Raw genomic sequence first — 7,057 nt, forward strand, 5'->3', positions numbered from 1 at the left:
ATTTACAACATTAACAATGTCTACACTGTATTTCTGATGAATTTGATGTTATTTTAATGGACAAATAATTGGGTTTTCTTTCAAAAGCAAGGACATTTCTAAGTGACCCCAAACTTTTGAATGGTGGTGTATGTTTTCACTTTTCTGCATTAGAAGTGTGTGGGTACGGAATGAATATTGTAAATTTAAGGATTTAGAATTTTGGGGGGGATTAGAACTATTGAACTATGAGCCAACTGTTTTAGCAGACTGCGTCACCAAATTAGCGTTTTGGAAAAAATACAGCGAGTTCACATAACCACTATTGTCATCTATTTCTTGTTACGATGGATGTAGTTATGAATATAAAAGTATAATCCACATAGCCTACATGTTTTTTTTCTTCTAAAAACCCCACAAAGATGTGTATGAAACGCTATGCAAAAACCATTGTATTTGGTCATATGCGCCTAATACTGCTTTCACGTGCTGGTTGGAATTATGAAAATCCCAAATGTCTGACTTTCTAACTGCTTGAATGTGGCCGTTGTATAACTATTTCTTGTTAGCAAGTCGGAAATATCAGAGTTTTCTAGTTTCAACTATCACTTTTGCAACAAACTGTGAAAACTAAGACCGGAATTGGCGTGATTCACTGTAACCAATCCTCTGGTTTTCTATGAATTTGTCATGTTTTTTCTATAACATAAAACAGCACAGCCACAAACAAAGCAATGCACATAAAATAAGCAAACGGGTACCAATTTACTGAATAAAATATTACATTTTTACTGATTTACAAAAAAAAATTCTCTCTTGCTTCAGAGGATGTGATTTGATTTAGTTGCCCATGTGCTTTTTGTGTGTCATTCTTTTTTGAATATCCACAAATGCAGTAAGTCAAACCGCTAATGTGTTTTTTATACAATTTTTCATGGTATTGTCCAAAATAACCTGCATCAAAATATTTCCCTGCTGTTTAATTTTCCCCCACAATGCAATGTAATTTACGGTAATCTACTGTATACAGTTTGTACAGTATGTTACTGTTGATTATACAGTCATTTCTCCTAGTTGAACTGAATCTATGTGTTTGATGGTAGCCTGCACTGAAGGGGGTAGTGAGAAATTCCACAAACAAATGTGCTTCATACAGAAACCTCACGTTTTCCTATCGTCCTGATTTGATTTATCAAGCCAATCAGCAAGTGAATCTCATTCTTTAAGCTTCCCATAACATGTGGGGCATATTCAATAGAAATCAGTGTTGCAAATCAGAAAGCCACCTTTCATAATCACTAGACACCTAATGTCTAGATTTACACACTTCTCCCAGTCTCAATGTGAAAGGAATGGCTTTAACAAGACTCTCTTTGTGACAGACAGTAGCCTAGAAGTTGGTCTGAGGTGATCTAACCCAGATGAGACTCAGACTCTCATGTGACCCAGCCTGCTCAACATCCCTCTCTCCTGACTGAAGTAGAGCCCCCTCACCTGGCCCCTTCTGGTGCTGAGTGGGGCCTGGCAGTCAGAGCTTGGAAGGATAGAGGGGTGGGGAATTCCTCAAATCGTGGATAATGGGAAATGCAGATTACTGTATAGAGGGGTAGGAGAGGAAGGAAGAGAGAGTGGGTACAGGTCAGGTTCTGGAGTAGTAGATCAGATATCTGGGTCGGAGAGGGAGGGGGTCAGTGCGGGAGGGGGAAGAGGGGGTATGTAGTGTACAATAGTACTCTATTTTTAATCCGCTAACTGTATGAGCTTGAACATGCAGCAGGTTGGTGTCATAGGAGATCTGAGGTAGCACTCTGCTATGAGGTTCATAGCATGTGTAAATTGAAACACTCCATACAGGGACTCTCCTACAGCAGATCTCAGGGTAGGGTTACTGTTGGACACTGAGCTCATACAGTAGAATCATGGTTGTGGCCACTGTAGCTCACTGGCCTGTTGTATTCAAATGATCTCATTTCTGGCCTTTCATGTCCAGGGAGGGTTAGAAGTGTAAAGAATAGAGCCCATTTGGGTGGAGGATAGAACAGAAGAGACAAGAGGTTATGGGACGGTGGGAAGGAGAGAGAGTTAGAAAAGAGGAAAAAGGAGGAGAGCGATACAGCAGGTACTTCTCATGGGATTCTCTGTCTGCATCACTGCCCTGTTGTAACTGGAGATTGTGATGACATCATCATCTGTGGACAGTGCTTGAGAGCAGCTGCTGATGATGTAAGACACAATGTATGAAAGGAAGGAGGATGACAGGCATGTATCCCCAAGGCAACAACAGTGATCTGAGAAGAAGACATTAATTTTTTTAATCTCTTGTCCTGTTCAGGTGTTTGATGGATGATCAAACACTTGTGGAAGAACACCTGCCCTCAGGTGTGTCTGTTCTCCCGTCTGCTCCCCTAACACACACACACACACACACACACACACACACACACACACACACACACACACACACACACACACACACACACACACACACACACACACACACACACACACACACACACACACACACACACACAGAGCGAGAACTTACATAACGGCACGGCACACACAACATGCGGGCACACACAACCACATAGACATTGGCAACCCCGTCCTAGGAAACACTTGTGGAAGAACACCTGCCCTCAGGTGTGTCTGTTCTCCCGTCTGCTCCCCTAACACACACACACACACACACACACACACACACACACACACACACACACACACACACACACACACACACACACACACACACACACACACACACACACACACACACACACACACACACACACACACACACACACACACACACACACAGAGCGAGAACTTACATAACGGCACGGCACACACAACATGCGGGCACACACAACCACATAGACATTGGCAACCCCGTCCTAGGAAACACTGTTCACAAGACAGTATTTTTCTGCCAAACACCAACAGTATGTGTGGACACAATAGTGGAGTTACAGGAAGACCAACTGTGCCATCCTTTCACTACCACTGGGCTGAAAATAAGATAATTTTGTTATTGAGCGATGCACCTCCGACAGAGCAAATCATAATAGAAAACTGTCTGCAGATTGTTGTATATGGGCACAATGATTGCGATGACAGGCACAAGGTATCTACTTCCTGTGTCGATCAGATAGGAGCCATTTGTCTCTGTCTGATCCACTAAGTGTGAGATACACACAGGGGAAGAGAACTGGGTTGGGTTGTAATTACTGTTTGTACAGACACTTGAAGACTATAGGTAAAATAGGAAATGTGTAGTCCTGAAATGGCTGTTTCTGTTCATCTGTTAAACTTCAGGCATATCCATCTGAATTCAACAAGTAGAGATCTTGAATCAATATTTCAGTCCTGTTGACTCGTGATAATGAACCTGAGTGAGAATAGCTTTATCAAATATGGATGGATGAGTATTTAAAGGGATAGGCCCAGTTATGTCACTCTGTATCAGTCATATTAACAAGCCAAATGATAACAAACACTGATATGTTATGTAGGGTGGTGTACACCATTAAGTAAGTGTCTATAAACACTCCAGTCCTAATAGGACAATGTAACCATCATAGCCATAAAAATGCGTGAGGTGTGATGATAAATCATACACGTGGCATTTCACCCTTGCTCCCCTGCCATCCTATCAGCAGGCAGACTGGTGAGTGTTGTGGGTAGTGTGCAGCTGTCATCAGAGATGAGGCATTTCCTGTGGCGTTCACGTGTTAATGGCCATAAATCCTGGCTAGCCTCTTTGTCATACACTGATCTTACAAAGGTTCGCTCTCTCTCTCTCTCACTGAAAGGGTCTCACTGAATACATTGGACTCAGTGTTTTCTCAGCTGATGGTGGAGATAAGCTTTCTGTGTGTGTGTGTGTGTGTGTGTGTGTGTGTGTGTGTGTGTGTGTGTGTGTGTGTGTGTGTGTGTGTGTGTGTGTGTGTGTGTGTGTGTGTGTGTGTGTGTGTGTGTGTGTGTGTGTGTGTGTGTGTGTGTGTGTGTGTGTGTGTGTGTACACCGCAAATGCTATAGATCCCACAGCCGGCAGGGATCATCAATGGCAGGGATCATCAACAACTTTTTTCTTTAGCGGATGGTCTGGGGGCCGGAACATAGTTACAAATCAATAGTCCACTGCTAATTGACCCGCAAGAAGCCCAAACAAATATATTTGACTAAAATATAATGATTTCAAATTTGTATACGATCACGTGTCTCGATTATGCGTGGGAATACTTGGGAACAGATTTCCAAAATGAGCTGATATCCTGGTGTTTTTACAGTATTTCATGTCCAACAATTAAAATAAAATAAACAAAAAACATTGTTCTTGTGTTTTTGCTCAGAAAACCTGGGGGGCCAAGTGGGGGGCCATGCGAGGGGGGCCATGCGAGCCACACGTTGGGGAACCCTGGCCTATATGTCTATACAGTCTGGCAGCTCTGTGTGTGTGTGTGTATAGAGTTAAAGAGTCTGTGAGAGAGTGTGCATCTTGGTATTTCTGTGTGGAATAATACAAATATCAGACACCATTTATCTCTGACTTAATTTACCCAGAGGTTTGTCTTTCCACCGTCTCCATAGTCTGTGACATTGACCCGCTTAACCAACACTCCACCCATCCCTTTCCTCACCACAACTACTAGTGAGCACAGACACACGCAAACACACACGCAAACACACACGCAAACAAACAAACCCCACCAGTGCCAGTCATTAATGGTTGTTTGGAGCATATACTAAGTTTTACCAGGCTTTAGGGGTTTTGTAGTGACACACTTCACTTCACCCATAAATCTCTGTGTCTCTAAGACAACATGTCATGCGTGTAGCTGTAATTGGCTCATTAGAAATGTTCAGACGTGGTCCTAATCCCTACTATGTAAGAGTAGTTGGCGTAACTCCCTTGTTAATGGTTTATAAACCCAACATTCAATTATCCACATATTGCCTTAATTGTTTACTTGTGTCTATCCAGATACAATTTAATGCTTTTTCACAAACCTGCTACACCACAATGGCTTATTGCAGCTAAGGAGTAGACCTATATCTGTACTTAAATGACATAAACAGTGATAATCCTGGGTAATTATTAGACTTTTCTTCCAGCAGGGCTTAGGTAATTCTATTGAATGGAAGGCAGTGTGCATTATGTGGTAACAATAGTATACACTGAGTATACAGAACATTAAGAACACCTGCTTTTTCCATGACATACTGACCAGGTGAATGCTATTCCTTATTGATGTCACTTGTTAAATCCACGTCAATCAGTTGAGACATGCTGTCACAGCCGTCGAAAGAAGTGGACCAAAGTGCAGCGTTGTTGAGCGTACATTTTCCTTTTTATTTCAAATTTCTCCAACAAAACGACAAACGAAGAAACAACTGTGAAGCTTTACAGGGCTATAGTGCCACTAGCAAAAGTCAACTACCCACACTAAAAGGAGGGAAAAAGGGCTACCTAAAAGTATGATTCCCAATCAGAGACAACGATAGACAGCTGTCCCTGATTGAGAACCATACCCGGCCAACACATAGAAATAAAGAAACATGGAAAACAAAACATAGAATGCCCACCCCACATCACACCCTGACCTAACCAAATAGAGAAATAAAACGGCACTCCAAGGTCAGGGCGTGACACATGCATTGTGTCTGTGTACAATTCAGAGGGTGAATGGGCAAGACAAAATATTTAAGTGCCATTGTACAGAGTATGGTAGTAGGTACCAGGTGCAACCGTTTGTGTCAAGAACTGCAATGCTGCTGGGTTGTTCATGTTCAACAGTTCCTTGTGTGTATCAAGAATTGTCCACCACCCAAAGGACATCCAGCTAACTTGATACAACTTTGGGAAGCATTGGCATCAACATGGACCAGCATCCCTTTCGAACGCTTTGAGGCTGTTCTAATGGCAAAGTTGTTCCAAATGTTTGTTATACTCAGTATCAGTGTAGTGGGGTGCGTAATGGGCGGCAGAGAAGTCAGGCGCAGGAGAGCAGAACTTGGTGCTAACCGGAGATTTATTAAGCAAAACCAACGGCATCCAGAACAACAAGAATAAATGGGCACAAAACAATCCGTTGTGCGCTCCATGGGAGCATGCACAAGCACTTCAAAAACGATCCCACACAAAGACATGGGGGGAACAGAGGGTTAAATACACAACAAGTAAATGAGGGAATTGAAACCAGGTGTGAGGAAAAACAAGACAAAACAAATGGAAAATGAAAAGTGGATTGACGATGGCTAGAAGACCGCCGAACGTCGCCCGAACAAGGAGAGGACCCGACTTAGGCGGAAGTCTTGACAATCAGTCTCTTCTTAGTTCTATTGACATGTTCTTAAGTTTTGGCTTGTTGACAACATGCACTAGTTACATTATGAGAGATGAGATCAAGAAGTCACTTTTCATCAAAGCCCTCTGGTCCCTCTATGCTATAAAGTACTAGTTTTGAAAACAACAAAACACTCAACAAAAACTAACTAATGCATTGACATTAACAGAGGAACATAAACATTGGTAAATGCAGGAAGTGTTTAGGAAGTTATCACTGAGTCCCGACTCATCTGAGATCAAAGACCCATTTGTACAGAGTATAATTTACCTCCATTACTCAATGCTGCTTATTCAGGTTCCAGGGAAAACTAGCTACTTTACCGTGTCTGTAGCCATACACTCTTTTGTGGATGACTCAATCCATATAGTATTGTTGCATCTCTATGATATTGTTTTTGTCAGAATGTCCTCCATTCCTTGTTATTGTGATTCCATTGATTATTTTGTTTAGGCCTATCCACAAGACTGGAATACAATATGGGGTAATATTCCACAATCCAAATACCTAAAGGAAATATGTGTGAATCATTGTTTATGTTAACACACTAGCAGCTGACTGTTTGACAATAATATTATTATATTAGACTTTCTGAGCAGATGTCTAATTGCTAGCCTGCTTGTAGATTAGCAGTTATTTGCGGTTAGCCCTCTTCATGGGAGGCTGCTGATGTTCATTTAATCTCAAATAGACAGCACAGCCATAATTGGACATCCAGAGTCCAAGCTCTA

This window comes from Oncorhynchus gorbuscha, linkage group LG12 (assembly GCF_021184085.1).
Source record: "Oncorhynchus gorbuscha isolate QuinsamMale2020 ecotype Even-year linkage group LG12, OgorEven_v1.0, whole genome shotgun sequence".
In the NCBI taxonomy this organism is placed as follows: domain Eukaryota; kingdom Metazoa; phylum Chordata; class Actinopteri; order Salmoniformes; family Salmonidae; genus Oncorhynchus; species Oncorhynchus gorbuscha.